Raw genomic sequence first — 17,490 nt, 5'->3', positions numbered from 1 at the left:
AACTTCAAATGTTCTCTTAATAGTTTTGTAGTCTTGTTACCCCTGAATCTTGATACCTGTGCCTTGATGGCTAGCCAGGCCCGTTCAATATGCTGTGTGTGACAGCCAGTTTGGGGATCAACAAAATTTTCACTGTGGTTTACAGTTAGGTGTCTGTATCCTAGTGGTTGTAGCGCATTAAGATATGCCCTCCAATTGTCACTGTAAACAGTTGACCCCCTTCTGATGTGCCTTGTGATAATGGGCATCAGTGTGGTCCTGGAACGGTCCTTTACCATCTTTAAGACTGGTAGGCGGCGAGCTCCTTTAACTTCCATCATCCCAAACACCCAGCCTTTTCTTCTCTGCCAAGTAGTACAACAGCGGCCACGATTCAACTGAAAATGCATAAACACAAGAAAATATTAAGAGCAGTAAATCCCGGTATGTGCCAGAGAAAACATACATTTGTATTCTGATCTCCCCATGATCATTTAGGGGTTACTCAAGCCATTCCTCAGCACACGTGTATCTTCATTAACCTAAACATTAAACAACTGAATAACAACAAATAGGTTGAGGAGAACTTATTGTTACCTTTTGGAACATCGTCATTCAATCATGTCTTTTGATTGCATGTGGTATTTTGATGTGATATTAACCCTGGAAGTATTATTGAATGCAACTAAACCAACTTTAGTATTTCAACATGGTAAAAAACTTCCATTCTTTTTTATTTTTTACATCAGATGTACCTTTCTCTTGTGAGCAAACTTAGACTCATCTATGGCCACAAACTTCTGTCTTGACTTCCCACCAACTCTAAGACCTGTTCTTCTTTTCAGATTCTTCAATGCCTTGATGCAAACCTGTAAAAAGTATGTGGCCACAGAAGAATTAGTACAAACAAAATTAATTACAATTCAACTGGCTGAGCAATGTACTACTGAAGACTCTTGTGCAAAGGCTAGGATTTTATACAAATGCCTGTGACAAAAAATAAGCTACTGTAAGGACTTAGCCTATTTATTAGCTCAATTTAATTGTTACAGGGAATAAGAATTGAATCAACTGTAAATGATTCACTGTAAATGATTCAGAATTAATATTTAACACTTCATCAATTATTCGTCCAGCGAAAATTGAGGTTAGAGTATTTTACCAATTCTGGATAAAATATTATTCTGCGGCCAACAGTAACAATATTTTATTATGATTATTGTTATTATTGTAATTATTATATTATAAGCAAGAGGTAACTTTTAGGATCTTTTAAGTTTAAGGCAGTAATTTGATACACAGCACAAGAAACTCGTATATGTGAAAAATCAAAACAAGATTTATTGACTACTTCTAATGATTACAGAAAACTAAGGCTAAACACACACACACACACATACATACATGTACACACATTCGCGGAGTTGATGAGTTATGAAAAGTCCCAAGTTCAGTGCTAACTTAACTCATAACCTGAGGAAAATCCCAAAAGCAGAGCTTTGGCTTGATTCTTTAGGTTTAAAGGAGTTTCACCAGTTCCCAGCAAGAGAGAGAGAAGTTTGCTTGTACCTGCGTTTGCTGTGACAGCTGAGGTAATCGGGTTGTTCCGTGACTCGTGTACAGCGGAATCCCGTTCTGGATTGGCTGTCTTTCAGGTGACGTCTTCTCGGGAAAGCCCTTCGTTGGGCTGCGCGGAAGCTTTGAAGAAGGTTATTGGCTGGTGAAACGCGCTGTTCTGAGAGTCTGGCTGGAGCGGCTCTCTTCTTTGGAGACTTTGGTCAAAAGGTTTAACGGAGTGTTTCAGGGTTCGGGATGTGACGGCTGTTGCGGCTCGTGGATGAAGATAGTCAGCGACTGTCAGATGGAAATCAGCCACGGCAGTTAGATGGGTTCTTCAACCCTTCTTCAGCGTATCGATTCTTTGACGTATCTTTTACATATCTTTTGACAACTGGCTATTGGGAAAGCATAGTTTTAAAGGAGCAATTTGGGTCCATCCTTCAGATGCGATCCTCCAATGAGACGTTGCTACGGAGATTAGACACGCCTCGTCTATTGTCCATTGATCACACCGCGTGATATCTGCAGAACATTCTCCTGTTTGATTAACAACTTTATAAAGTTTCTTAATATTTTCCTGATACTGAATTTCAATGTTTCATTCACACAGAATTACAGAGAATTATAAACTCTGTATTTAGAGCTCAAACATGGCACACTTCTTACACACACATATTACGAGACTGACCTAATTAAAACAATGATTACAATAATGCATTTGAAGAAAACCCACATATTGAATACATTGAATAGACATGTTAGTAATTACATCATGGCATGTATTATTCTGTATATAGTTTAAAATGATTTCTTAATGATGGTCCATTCGAAGTTCATTGCACAGTTTTCAAGCATAGTTTAAACTTTGACCGGAGTCACGAGTGACCGGGTCAGGATGGATTGCTCAATACAAGGGAGGTATTGATAGGACAGATTCGTCTTCAAATCCGTTGATGGGTGTTTTCCTGTTCCGTCCACTAATACAAGAGGGTTTTGTGAGAGAATCAATAGATTTAATGTGATCAGATCCACGTGATGGGTTCTGATTAGTTTATTGCTGATGAGCTAATAAGTCCTTTAGACAGAGTCCTTTGTTAAAAGAAGTCACGTCATCACTTCAGGAAATGGATCTTTTGGACCAAATGAAGCTTTGTTCAATCATGCCTCTGGCTGATGAAGCCATTTGTAAGTTCTGTCGAGCGGTGCCCTACAGAGTCCCCCTTTTGCTTGGCGAGGTTCCTGGTGCGAACGTCGGCAGGCACTGGAACAAGAGGCAGAGAGAGAGAGAACAGACAAACACAAAACACAAACAACGCTTCCCTCACTCGGCTGAATCCTGGTGAAGGACTTGGGTATCTTGGAGTGAACGGGTTAGGAACACTTCAACTAACATAGGGGTGTGTTGTTTAAGATCAGTTGTGATTGGGTGGTTTCGACTAATCTAATTGTCAGTGGTTCGACGAGGAGGTAGAGGCGTAATTTCAATCAGGTTGGTTGAGTTCTCGGGTTCAGGTTCTTGGTCAGTTTTATCACGTCGGAAAATGCGCGGGACGCCCGACGTGCATCGATCAAAAGACTCTTGCACGGCGTTCACCCGTTTGTGCAGGATGAAGGCCAGTGTCAAGGTCACAATATATCCTACAATAGTAGGGATGCAAAGCGCTGTGTCAGCAGCAGACCAAGACCGAACGAATGGCATGCCAGCGGGCGGAAGGCGGGCTATAACTTCTAAGGCCGTCTCAACAGGGGTCAGATCAATAAGTTGCGTTCCTTCCTCCCTGATCCTTTCTTCCGATTCTGGATCGAGGACGAAGGAATGCTGTTTGAAGTACGGTGAGATTTCAAGTTCAGCCTGACACTCATCGTCGTGATACACTGCAAGATTGTCAATATGGAGGATCGAGCCCTTAGGGACATTGATCCAGAGAGTTTGGTTAGGCAGGATAATGTGTGTGGCAGCTAGTGTCGGGTCTAATTGATTCTAGGCCGCAGATGCCCTCGGTATTATCAAATACGAATGGTTTACTCGGGCAAAGGTAATGAATGTCTTCAATGAGCGTACGCGTTTTAGGTTTGGGGCCTGGTACAACTGTTCGTTGTTATCGTGGTACGCCACGACCTCAGGAGTGTGTACTTTGACATAGGTGTTCCCTTGCCAAAATCAAACATTCACAACGTCTTTGAGCCGGTAGATATTATTCGAATCGATAATGGGTAAAACTGAGGAGGAAGACTAATGATAGTGAAAGGAGGGAAAAAAGAAAGCATGAGGAGAGAGACAAGAAAACACAAAGAGACACAAGGACACTGAGTTTACGAGAGCAAAGTGAGTGTCACATGTGTGAGGCAACTCCTTTCTACTAGAGGTTGTCACTAGCAGTGCTGTGAAGGAGCGTGTGTAAGTGTTGTGTAAAACAAAACCAGAAAAATAAAAAAAAAACTTTCCCTAGAAATGACAGAGTCATTAGTGGGGTATAGAGTAGGGGATTGTCGGTCTGTGTCAGTGGGTTTGAACCTCCCCCTTTTCCTGTCGGTTGGAACCTTGGTGCCTCTTTATCTGGTTTCGATGGACCCATCGAAGGACAGGCTCGTTGCGGCCTTGTCTGATTTTGATTCGGTAGGCGACAGGTGAGAGCTTGTCCACAATCTCATGTGGTCCTGTCCAGTGAGGTAGGAATTTCTTTGACAGGCGATGGGGAGCTTTCTGCCTTGGCTGGGCAAAGCTGTAGTACCACACTTTGTCTCCGACATCGAGTTCTTGGTAAGAGGCCCTTTTGTCGTAGTAGGCTTTACGACCTTCCGCGCTTCTCTGGAGGTTTTGTTGTGCGAAGGCGAAAGTCGCTCTCAGGTGCTGATGCAACTCTTCCAGATACTGGTGAGTGGTGTAGGCGGTGACAAGGTTCATGTCACCAGGTTGGTACAGCAGGTGTAGCGGTAGTGTCATTTGTCGCCCTGTCATCATTTCGAATGGGGCTACTCCGGTAGACCGGTGAGGGGTGGCCCTGATGGCCATCAGTACCAGAGGGAGCTTGATATCCCAATCCTTTTGGTTGGCGGACACATACTTCTTCAACATGCTTGCCACTGTCTTGTTGGCCCGTTCGACCTGCCCTGAGGAAATTGGATGATGGCTTATGTGAAGCTTGGCCTGTATGCCCAGGAGTTTCCATACATCCTGCATAACCTCAGCGGTGAAGTGGGTTCCTCGGTCAGAGTTGACTCTTTGAGGCAGTCCAAATCTTGAGAAGATGTGGTTCATTAACAGGCAGGCTGTTGTTTCTGCTGTATCGTTGGGAGCTGGGAGACACTCTACCCACTTTGTGAATTCGCAAACCACGGTGAGGAAGTATTTGTTACCCCGTGTTGACCGTGGCAGGGGTCCTACCCAATCTATTTGGAGGTCAGACCATGGGAAGGTCATTCCTTTCCGTTGTAGTGGTGCTCTGTGGTTTGGGTTTGCCGGTTGGAACTGGCAACACACCAGGCATCCTTTTACATATTCCGTCACATCTTGCTGCATGCCAGGCCAATATGCTACTTGTTTGAGCGTTTCATAGGTGGCCTTGGCGCCATGGTGTCCAGCGCATGGTGCATCGTGGGCGTGTGTCAGCATTATCCCCCTTTGGCTCTGAGGAACTACAAGCTTTGGCGCAGTTAGGGGCTCAGGGACATATGTGAGAACGCCGTCCTTGAGATGCAGCATGTGCTTGATTGAGTGAAGGTGGCGGAGATCAGAGGAATTGGATAGGTCGGAGGTGGAAATGGGATGAGTTATTGGGTCGGAAATGTGAGCGATAATGGTTTGCAGCGTTGGATCCGACGCTTGGAGGGTGCGGAGATCATCCGCAGTGAACTGAGGTGAGAGTTCAACATGGGAGGAGGCGGGGGTTTGCGCGCCAATGGCGTGCTGGCGGCGGGTTATGGCTGCAACTGAAGGGTTGGGTGGGAGGGATGGGAATTTCCAAGGCTCTCCATGTGATGCACCAGCTTTGGCAAGGGCATCGGTTTGGTCATTGAGATCTTTGTCTTGCCCTGGTTGGCGTGAATGACCACGGACCTTTTTCCAGTAGATGATCATGTCATGTGTGGTGACAATGGCATCGCATGCTTGGAAAAGTTCCTGATGTTTGACAGGCTTGTTGTTAGCTGTCTTGAATCCGTTCTGTTTCCATCCAGCTAGATGGCATGTGAAACTTAGACGGGCATAGTTCGAGTCAGTACATATCAGGAGTTCTTTGATGTTGTGGGAGGCGGCCAGTTGTAGGGTGATGAGGATGGCTGCTATCTCTGCATATTGAGATGAGTGAGGGCCTAACTTGAACTGTTGTGGTGGGCAAGGGTCATTGTTGAGCCAGACCACGCCTGCTCCCGCTTTCAAGTTGCCTTGTTGATTGTAGGAGCAACCATCGACATATGCTGTGGGCATGCCTTCACACACATTCTCCTCGAAGTACCTATAGTTTGTCAGTTGCGGTGGTGCCGGTTCTTTGGCTTCTGCTGAGGTATTCAGCGTGTCTGTTGAACAGCTCTGACAGGCTGCTAGCCCGTTTCCCAGTGAGGATTTGTGGTTTTGGGCATATCTTGCCTCGACGTCTCGTCCTTGGAGCGTCATTAACCATGTAGCTATGCGGGCGTTGGTTACCACGCCATCCCTGATTCGTTGGCTGTTGAGGAAGGTCACTGGTTGGTGACACGTTTCAATGATAACCTTCTGAGCTCCAATGTAGTTGGAGAAACGCTGAATGGCCCATACAGTGCAAAGCAAGGCTTTTTCGCAGTCTGAGTATTTGCATTCTGGGGGAAGCAAGGTTTTGCTGGCATAAGCGACCACCCGTTTGTCTTTGTCGTGGAGCTGGTACAGACCTGCACTGAGGCAATGATTGGAGAATCCAGCTTCCAGATAGAATTCTTTTCCTGGGTCGGGGTAGGCCAGGCATGGGGCCGAGCACAGGCGTTGTTTGAGCTCGCTCATGGCTGTGTCCTGGGCTTCCGACCAAACAAAGGGTGTGTCCTTCTTCAGGAGGGAAGTCAGTGGTCGTGCGATGTCAGCATAGTTCTCGATGAACTGTCGTGAGTAGTTGCATACTCCCAGAAAACTTCGTAGCTCAGAGATGTTAGTGGGCGTCTTTATGTTTTGTATTGCTTGTGTACGGCTGGACTGCGGCTCAATGCCGCCTCGTCCGACGAGCAAGCCAACATAATTTACCTTGGTTTTACACCATTGTCCTTTGTGGAGGGCAATTTTCGCTCCTGCTGTTGTCAGCTGGTTCAGGACATGGTCGATTTCTTTGAGGTGGTCTGCCACATTGTTGCTTTTCATAAGGATATCGTCAACATAAATGAGGTTGCCTCTGGCTCTGGCATCGGGGCAAGCTTTGTTCAGAAAGATGTTGAATTCAGCTGGGGAGTTGGCATAGCCGAAGGGGCATCTTGTGAAGGTGAATTGTCGATTGCCAAAGGTGAACGCCAACTTGTGTTGGTCATCCGGGTGGACAGGGATTGTCCAAAATCCTGAGGCGACGTCCAGTGTGGATAGGATCGTGGAGCCTTTGATTTTGGGAATCTCTTGGTCCAATTGAGTCATAGGCCATCGCGATAAGGGAACTTGCTGGTTCAATTTGCGATAGTCAATGGTGGGCCGCCATTTGCCGTTTGGCTTTAGGACTGGCCATATCGGGGCGGAGTAGGTGCTGTTGCAGGGTCGGATGACCCCCTTTTGTAGCATGGAGTCAATGATATCTTGCACTGATTCGTATGATGCTATCGGAATCTTGTACTGCCGCACAAATGTCGGTGGCGCATTTGGGTGAGTTGGGATGCGCACCATGTGGATATCAGTCAGGCCACAGTCCAGGGAATCCTTTGCGAAGGAGTCCTTGTATTTGCACAGAACTTCTTTGAGTCCTTGGCGATCCATTTCACTGTGGAGGGCATCCGCCTCGCTTAGGATTTGTTGGACTTGTGCATTGAACCCAGCATAGGGTTCCTCTGAGTCTTTTGAGGGACTGTGGGCCTTGACAGTCAGTTCTACAGGTGACTCTGTTGCAGTCTGTGTTGACACAGCGTAGACAGCGAGGTGAGTGTCATCTGTAAGTTCTGATCGGCAGACACTTTCTTTAGGCACCGGCAGAATAGAAGTGATGGTGATGATCTCATGGGGCTTTGTGCAAGTTACGGTGTTGTGGCATTCATCTGACATTAGTTCAACTGGTATGTGGCCGATGACAGGAACTGTCAGTTCAAAGTCATGGAACGCCTGGTTGATGAGCCATCCCAGGTGACTGGCTTTTGGCACATTGATGTCTTTGGCCGTACAGTTGTTGAACAACACATACACAGCACGAGATGACACTTCTATGAGAGGTGTGGCTTCCAAGGTCAGTCCTAGTTTTAGGCAGGTCCTGGAAGGTTGGAAGAAGCCTAGCTTACTGTTAAGGGTCTGGCCAGGTCGCATGTTGAGGCGGACACTGACACTCTTGCTGTAAGCGGGGATTGTGGCTTCTTGCTCGTTGATCATGGCGCATGCATCTGGTATTGTTTGCCCAGATCGAAGATTCTTGAGGTTGACTGAAGATGTCAATTGGTGTGACAAGGGAGTCCATATGACGTCATTCACGGTGTCAACGCAGGCGTTGAGACGGACCATGATGTCTGCTCCTATGTAGATGTCATGAGGCAGGTTGGGGACAACCAGGAGGTAGTGACTCAAGAGTCTGTCATTCCATCGTATGTCTGCAGCACAGACGATCTTGGAGGTAGCCATAGTTGTTGAACATGGATTGAGAGGGAAGCGGCTATGCTTCGAGACGTGTGGTATGCTCTGATTTGTCTGCTTCAATGTTCTGAAGAGCTTCAGGCTGATAGCTGAGTTTTCAGCCCACAGGGCTAATGCTGCATCAGGCACTGATGTGTCTTGGACATTTATGGCAGTCATGATTCGGAGGGAACCTGAGTCTGACGCTTGCAGTGAGCAGAGGAATGGGTCTTGGTTCTTGTTGCTTGAAGTGGAACTTGCTCTTGACTTTGAACTTGCATCGTCAGTCAGTGGATGGGGGGCGGTGTCTGTGGCTTGACACTGCAATTCGTTCAGGTTTACTGACTGGAGGGGCAGAGGCTCACGGACTTGTGTCCATATCTTCAGGTGTTTGAAGTCTATTAAGGGTTCAAAGCGGTTAAGCAGGTCTTTCCCAATGAGGAGAGGATATGTGTTGAGTGGTGAGACGTATACTGGGTGAACAAGGTTCATTGGTCCCACTGTTAGGTGAATTGGGGCCACATGTTTTAGTTGTAGGCCTGTGTGGGAATATGCTTGGAGGTTCAGCTCACACCTTTGAAGTTTGAAGGTTCCGTTAGACCTCTTTGTTCTGTTTTGGACTTCTTCAAGGAGTTCTGTTGACATTAGGGTGATGTCAGCTCCAGTGTCGAGGAGGGCTTCGACCTTGATGTGTTGTTCGATGATAATGGAGAGGTAAAACTTTCTTGCGATACCTTTCTCAATGAGATCACCTAGGAGTTGTGGGACTGGAGTTTGGGATGAGAGAGGTAGGATGTCAGCATTTATTTCGTTTTCTTCGGAGGAGTGGCAGACGACCAAGACAGCACTTTCAGGAACTGGAGTGGTTTCCACAGCAGGTGTTTGTTGGATGCTGCTGTGATCTGACCCATCAGGTGTTGGATCAGTTTCTGACTGTTTTGCAGGATGTTCAGGTGGGACTTCTTGTCCGTTTGAAGTTATGGTGCTTGTGGTTCTCTGAGAGAGAGATGAGGTGCTGTTCTCTGGGGTATGTTGAGTCAGGTGGTCGCTGCCATCTCGTCCGGCCGCTAGTCAGGATGAATCTGGTTTCGCTTTCTCTTCCCACTTCCGGTCGTCCTCCTTTCGTTGGAAGAACTCTTTCATCATCATTTTCATCAGCTCTTGAGAGTCGAAACAAGGTGAAGTCTTTTGTTCTGGTATGGATTCATTTTGAGCTCTGTCAGCTTGGAATCTTTGTGAGTTTTTTCGTCGATTCCTTGGGCTGGTTGCTCCAGGGTGTGTTTGTCGTTTTCCCTTGGATTCCCATGAGCCTTTTCCTCTGGGGTTTCCAAATGAGCTTGGCTGATTCCAGGTTTTCTCCCAATGACTCTCATGAGGTCTTGATTGGTTCCATGAATTTTCCCAGTGACGTCCAGGTGAGCGTTGTCGTCCACGTGGTCCATCCCAGCGGTTGTCTCTCTGTTTAGGTCGAGTACCAGTGTGGGAGTCCCACTCTCTGTTGGACGAAGATGCATTCCACTCTTTGGGTGTCGGCTTGGCAAGGTCTTGACGCTGGGTGCCCTCTAGGGCCAGCCCTTGACTCTGTGTGTTGAAGTCAAGAACTGTGGTGGTTTTGGTGCCCTTTTCTAAGGCCATCTTCTGTTTACAGTAGGCTTTGTGCGCCAAGTCTCTTAACTGTTGAGCACTCATTGTGCGTGGACAGGCAAGGACGCCAAGATGGTGGCTCACCCCAGGATGGAGGTTTCTCAGGAAGAGAGTTTTGAAGTTCAATTCCTCCTCCATGCTCTGTTCGTTGCGAGACCCGAAGTATGCTAGCCTTAGTCGGCTATAGAAGACTTGAGGAGTTTCGTGACGACCTTGTTTTGTTTCCAGGGCAGCCACTAGTCCTCGTTCTGACTCAGGGTCGGCAAACTCTCTGATGAGAGCTTCTCGGAGCAGGTGGTAATCAGTCTTTGTGTGGGCAGGCTGCCGGTCCAGGAAGCTGCGCACTTCAGAGCTGGATGTGGCTCTGAGCAAATAAAGTCTATCTTTGTCAGTGACATTGGGTCTCATTTCCAGATGGAAGTCAATATCTTGCAGATAACTCTGAACATTTGGACTACCTGGCACATTTGGAGTGAATTTGCCAATGTTTCTAGCAAGCTTGTCAAGGTCTCTGAGGTCCAAGCCATGAGATGATCTGTGGCTGGCTGGAGCACGTTCTTTTAGCTTAGTGGGGAGGTAGGATTCTTCGGAGGGAGCAGGTGACTGTTTTGGCACTGCCCCCTTCTGATCATGTGCCAGTCCAGGAACAGGGGAGCCGGTCCTGCTTGGCAAAGGTGAAGTCGGTGTCCGACGTGTTCTTGACGGCTCACAGCGCAATTCATATGCATGCTTGAGTTCCTCTTTAATACTGTCAGACTCTTCTTTGATGTAGTCAAGCTGTTGTTTTAGGCGGCTGACCTCATTTCTTGACTCATTCAGGTGAGTTTCGAGAGCTTTAATTCGGCTGTTCTTGTCTCTGAAGTCAGCCTTTGCTTTTTCCAGTAGCTGTTCTGCGTACTGTAGCTTGTCGGAGAGGTCAGCGTAGTCTGCTCTGCCTCGTTCCATTTCTTGCGTAGTAGCTGCTAGGGTCTCTTTTAGCCTGTTGATCTCCTCTTTTGCGCCTTGTTCCACTTCATCAGGCCCTTCTCGTCGTTCCTGAGCCTCCAGCTCCAGCTGTTCGATGCGTCGTTGTGCATGTGTCAGCTCCTGCTGGCGATGGGCGGCTTGCCTGTCGCTCAGTTTGAGGGTGGCGATGAGTGTGTGGCTTAAGGAGCCGGTGATCTTGGCTAGTTCTTTGTGACTGTAGCTCTGGCTTGGGTCCTGTTTCATGAGGCTTGCTATGTTGTCATCCAGCTGGTCCTGTGTCTGATGCTTTAGTGTTTCAGCGGCCTTAGGTAGGAGGCTGTCTGTTACAACACTTAGCCAGGTCTCCAGATCCTTCCAGTGTCCAGCAGGGTCTGTTGTGCGAGACATGTTTGGCACCGCGAGGGAGATCTAAACCCGAAACTGACACAGACCTTGAAGGAAAGAACAAAACAAAACAAAAACAAAACAAAACAAACAAGCAGGGCAAATCAAAGGTGTAAGTGTGCAATGTCAACTGTGAGTTAATGGGAATGAGTAATGAGTGTGTAAATGTGCAGGTAAGACTGGTTCTCAACTGTGGTCCTCTCGTGGATGTGCTTCTAACTCGGAGTCTCTGCGAAAAGAATCAGTAAGCACACACAGATAGCACAGCTAGAGAACAGCAGAAGAAAAGAAGAGCACGAAACAAACAGAATAGCATTTAGCAAAAAGCAGAATAATAATGGGGTGCTTCCAGTTTCCCTATAAAATGAAGTTTTGTCTTTAACACTGTTTGCAGAATGAGTTTTGTAAAATTTAATTTTAGAAGGATGGTTCTAGACAGGGGTTTTGAAAAGGATTTCAAAGTACCAGGACTGTGATTGTTATTAAAATTCCCTTCGGGGCGAAAGAAAAACAATAACAATGACAGTATTGGTTTCTCAGCTAGTAGGATTGACAACCATGCACCACTTAAAGCGCTTCTAGACGCGTGCTCAGGGTTTATGGACGCCTACCAGTCTCCTTGTCGACCTGCTCGAGCCTAGGCTGGGTAGGATAACAGGATGAGGAGGGAAGGTAAAGTGAGTGTCATACTATTTTAAAAGAAGTGTTCCGTTTCCCAAATATTTGTTAAATATTTCTCAAACACTCTGCTTTTATGACTTTCACAGGTACAAATCCAAAAACCAGCAGCAGTAGTCAAACCAGAAGAGGACAGCTGAGAGAGAGAGAGAGAGAGAGAGAGAGAGAGAGAGAGAGAGAGAGAGAGAGAGAGAGAGAGAAGAAGAAAGAGAGTGAAGTTTTGCTCCCAAAATTTGGAAAAATTACAGGGTTGACAGAGTGGTGGCGCTAGGGAGTCGCTACGCCTAGGGGGTTGGCTTACTGCGCTAGCAGGAGAAGTCAACTGACCCAAGTATTGAGGAGGACCCCAAAAATGTTCCTTAAATAAATGAATTAAATCAAAGACTAAGGGAGTGAAAGTCTGAGACTAAACTTTATTTTAAATGAAATTTTGAATTCAAATTTGGAAGTTGTGAATTAAAATTGTAATGGGTTCAGCATTAAACATTGAGAGCAATTATAATCAAATTAATCAATCAAGTATCATCTGAATTAGGGAAGCCCAAATCCTAATTAATGACTAATGAAATTAAAATTTCAAAGCAATAATGATTAGTTAATGATTAAAATTGCCAGATGTTTGTAAGCAACTACCATTAAATTAATCCACAAATATCCATACCATATGAAAGCTAAACTGAAATTGATTATGAACTTGATTTTCAATTAAAATTGAAATCGAATTAAAGTTTCCAATCAAAAATTCATATTCCCAGATGTCATTAAATTCAATAAGAGCAATTACAAATAACATAAAATGTCATTAAAAGTAATTAGGACGATTGCTACTAAAACAAAACAGTGTTTAACTGACAAGAGTAAATTTAGGAGAGAGAACTCTCAAACAAATGATATTAAAAACCAGGTTTATTAAATTTAACATTTGTCACGTTCTCTCAAATGGGAGGAGATGAGAAAAGATAAGATGTGTAAGTTAGACAGAGAGGGAGGTGAAAGCACTAGAGTGAATTAAAGTTCAGTAAGAAAGAAGTCATTCCAACATTGCAACATTGCATTCAGACCACAAAATGCTATGCTAGCCACTAGCCCTTTAGCAATGCTACTAGCTTTACATAGACTGTAATGCAACCGTGCTAGATTTAGCTAGCTCAGCTTGTGCTAAGCTTTGTTTACACACAGTTGAATATGGCGCTGGCAGACTGCGCATGCGCACTTAAAGGTTACCCCGGGAAAGGTTTCTTAGGGCTTCCGGGTTACAGCTGTCACTGTCGTGGTGACCGTGACGCACAACAAAAGAGTACGCTTGTTCTATACTCTTTGCACACAGATAACGAACATACAAAATCACATTAATCATTGAACTGACGGCGCAGTTCTCAATGACAATGAACCATTCAGCTTCTCATGTTTCCGAGCTGAACAACCCCCACACGTTAGAGTGAGGCACATTAATCCACAGATTTTTCTGCAATTAATAATAGTAACATTACTGAGATCTCGGCGATCTGAATCGTTCGTGTCAGTTTCTGGACACGCAACAACATGCAGGATTTACTGCAACAATACTTGATCAAGAATTTTCAAAATAATCCCATTCAAATCAAACTCAGACACGTATAGTGTTTAGAGTATTAATATCTCATCTCACGAATGAGCGGATATAGGCGGCACATTAGGTAGCTACTCTCTAATGTGACCATGCAGGGATTTTAGCTTAGTTGAAATAACATTGGAACACGCAATATTATCCACTATAGCTAAGGCCTTAAAGAACAAAGCAAGGAACACGCTTACTCTGTCCTGGTGCGCTCTCAGGCGACTTTCCTTTTGTCTTGGCAGACAATCTTAGATTCATTTACTGCAGTTTTAACAACAACAACAACAACAAAACGTACAGACAAACAACTCGAGTTCAGATTTCATTCATCCACAGCGCCTTATGTGCAATCATTGTTATGACAATCAAAAACCTCGTTTCTGTTTCTAATCTATCTTCCGGATCAAGAAAAGATACAATCACACAAGTTACTTGTTTTGTGTACAAATTAGATTAAACTGCACGAATTTTTCTCCACCATTATGTAAGGACTTAGCCTATTTATTAGCTCAATTTAATTGTTACAGGGAATAAGAATTGAATCAACTGTAAATGATTCACTGTAAATGATTCAGAATTAATATTTAACACTTCATCAATTATTCGTCCAGCGAAAATTGAGGTTAGAGTATTTTACCAATTCTGGACAAAATATTATTCTGCGGCCAACAGTAACAATATTTTATTATGATTATTGTTATTATTGTAATTATTATATTATAAGCAAGAGGTAACTTTTAGGATCTTTTAAGTTTAAGGCAGTAATTTGATACACAGCACAAGAAACTCGTATATGTGAAAAATCAAAACAAGATTTATTGACTACTTCTAATGATTACAGAAAACTAAGGCTAAACACACACACACACACATACATACATGTACACACATTCGCGGAGTTGATGAGTTATGAAAAGTCCCAAGTTCAGTGCTAACTTAACTCATAACCTGAGGAAAATCACAAAAGCAGAGCTTTGGCTTGATTCTTTAGGTTTAAAGGAGTTTCACCAGTTCCCAGCAAGAGAGAGAGAAGTTTGCTTGTACCTGCGTTTGCTGTGACAGCTGAGGTAATCGGGTTGTTCCGTGACTCGTGTACAGCGGAATCCCGTTCTGGATTGGCTGTCTTTCAGGTGACGTCTTCTCGGGAAAGCCCTTCGTTGGGCTGCGCGGAAGCTTTGAAGAAGGTTATTGGCTGGTGAAACGCGCTGTTCTGAGAGTCTGGCTGGAGCGGCTCTCTTCTTTGGAGACTTTGGTCAAAAGGTTTAACGGAGTGTTTCAGGGTTCGGGATGTGACGGCTGTTGCGGCTCGTGGATGAAGATAGTCAGCGACTGTCAGATGGAAATCAGCCACGGCAGTTAGATGGGTTCTTCAACCCTTCTTCAGCGTATCGATTCTTTGACGTATCTTTTACATATCTTTTGACAACTGGCTATTGGGAAAGCATAGTTTTAAAGGAGCAATTTGGGTCCATCCTTCAGATGCGATCCTCCAATGAGACGTTGCTACGGAGATTAGACACGCCTCGTCTATTGTCCATTGATCACACCGCGTGATATCTGCAGAACATTCTCCTGTTTGATTAACAACTTTATAAAGTTTCTTAATATTTTCCTGATACTGAATTTCAATGTTTCATTCACACAGAATTACAGAGAATTATAAACTCTGTATTTAGAGCTCAAACATGGCACACTTCTTACACACACATATTACGAGACTGACCTAATTAAAACAATGATTACAATAATGCATTTGAAGAAAACCCACATATTGAATACATTGAATAGACATGTTAGTAATTACATCATGGCATGTATTATTCTGTATATAGTTTAAAATGATTTCTTAATGATGGTCCATTCGAAGTTCATTGCACAGTTTTCAAGCATAGTTTAAACTTTGACCGGAGTCACGAGTGACCGGGTCAGGATGGATTGCTCAATACAAGGGAGGTATTGATAGGACAGATTCGTCTTCAAATCCGTTGATGGGTGTTTTCCTGTTCCGTCCGCTAATACAAGAGGGTTTTGTGAGAGAATCAATAGATTTAATGTGATCAGATCCACGTGATGGGTTCTGATTAGTTTATTGCTGATGAGCTAATAAGTCCTTTAGACAGAGTCCTTTGTTAAAAGAAGTCACGTCATCACTTCAGGAAATGGATCTTTTGGACCAAATGAAGCTTTGTTCAATCATGCCTCTGGCTGATGAAGCCATTTGTAAGTTCTGTCGAGCGGTGCCCTACACTACCTTTCTGAGCAATTTGTTCATTCTGGACAATGTTGTTGAAGTTCTGGCAACACAGTCTTCCATCAGATCAATTTGTCTTAAATGTAGACCCTGGGAAAATCTTAAAATAAAAAATAATTTTGGTTAATTAAAACAATAACCAATGATGCAGGGCTCGACAATAAGGACTGCCCAATGGCCCGGGGCCAGTGTGTACGACGCTCGGGACAGTAGACGGAACGGTCACTTGCCCGATTGGGCCAGTGCTGTAGGGTGTGCGATATATATCGTCTATGATATCGTAACTGTTGATTTAACGATCTGATATTATCGAGTATGTCCCTCACTTTACAAAAAATAAACAAAAACACACACATTGAGTGCACGCGTGCACTACGTGACGTGGTCTAGTAGGTTAGACTAGTGTATGCATTCACTGCGTGATTTATTAGTCTATTAAAATGCATTTAAGAAGCCCCAGAATTGAAGATAAGGGACAAAAATGACCCTGTATATCTTTCATATTTATATAATTTAATATAGTTAACCAATATTAAACAAAGAGACGTTGTTCTCCAAATATTACCACTTTTTAATTTTTAACTTTTTAAAGTGTCTTCATTTTTTTTTAAATAATTTCAAATAACAGTATTTAACGTTTTATATTTTCAACATCAAAAACATTTTTAAGCATCTGTAACTGCTCTCAATGTTACGTGTACTGGTGCAGAGAGACGAGGCAGATACGGATTTCCACAATACATATAGATCTTTACTTAAACAAGGCAGGAACACCAACATACAACGTTAACACAACAGAGAACGGACCAGGAGTGAAGGGAGTGAGTGCAATATATGGGGAGTGCTGACAATAGAGTCCAGGTGCAGGTGATGAGTGCTGAAGAGGAGCTGACGAGGGAAGTGAGTGCAGGTGTGGAAACAGGAGGATCTTGGGAAATGGAGTCCAGGGAGACAAGGGATCTGTAACACTCAACTGATTAACTTTAATAAAGTTTAATCTATTCTGTAGTTATATAGTTATACATTACAATTTCTGTACCTGAAAATCTCCTGTTTAAACCTACATGAAAAACTTGAAAAGCACCATTTATTTAATTTATATGTTCTGATGTATTTATTTGTGCTATTACTTGTAATTTGATTATTTGTTACTATTTTATTACTTACTGTTTATTTGTCTAACAATATTTAAAATATAAGTTAATCTAGTGTCATAACCCTATTTATTGAGGTTAAATGTAACAAAGACAACGAAAACAATAATGCTTATTTTATAGGCCCATTTTCTTGTCTTTTACTTTTATTGTTGTGGGGCCAGTGAAAAAAAATCCTTATCGTTGAGCCCTGTGATGTATTTTTCTTTATCACTATTCGAGTAGCTTCCGAAAATAACAGAAGAAAGTACAAAAAATACTGTCCAAAGACTGGAGAAATGTAATGTTTTTTGTACTTATTTTTCTGCTATTTTCGGAAGCTACTGGAATAGTGATAAATATCTAGCAGTTGATCACGATCAAAGGGTATGTCATGTAATGTCATCATTACATATATGTAGTTATTAGGTACCTAGATTCTACTTACCTGTATATGTATTCCATCCACTTTACCAGGGGAATCCTAGAGTTATAATAACAGTGATCCATTGCGAATAGAGAGTGTAATCCTGCGATGCGTGTT

The 17,490-nt window shown here is 43.8% G+C and overlaps 1 long non-coding RNA gene across 1 annotated transcript; it reads right to left on the bottom strand.

Moving 5' to 3' along the window:
- Positions 1–572: 572 nt before the first annotated feature.
- Positions 573–17,431, bottom strand: LOC125275252. The gene is made up of 3 exons (XR_007186413.1): positions 17,395–17,431; positions 15,814–15,913; positions 573–848 (listed from the first exon to the last, which is right to left on the bottom strand). It is a non-coding gene; the product is annotated as an uncharacterized LOC125275252 (long non-coding RNA).
- Positions 17,432–17,490: the final 59 nt, after the last annotated feature.

This window comes from Megalobrama amblycephala, linkage group LG9 (genome assembly GCF_018812025.1).
Source record: "Megalobrama amblycephala isolate DHTTF-2021 linkage group LG9, ASM1881202v1, whole genome shotgun sequence".
NCBI lineage: Eukaryota > Metazoa > Chordata > Actinopteri > Cypriniformes > Xenocyprididae > Megalobrama > Megalobrama amblycephala.
The sequence above is the reverse complement of the archived record's forward strand: the minus strand, read 5'-3'. Positions and strand labels throughout refer to the sequence as shown.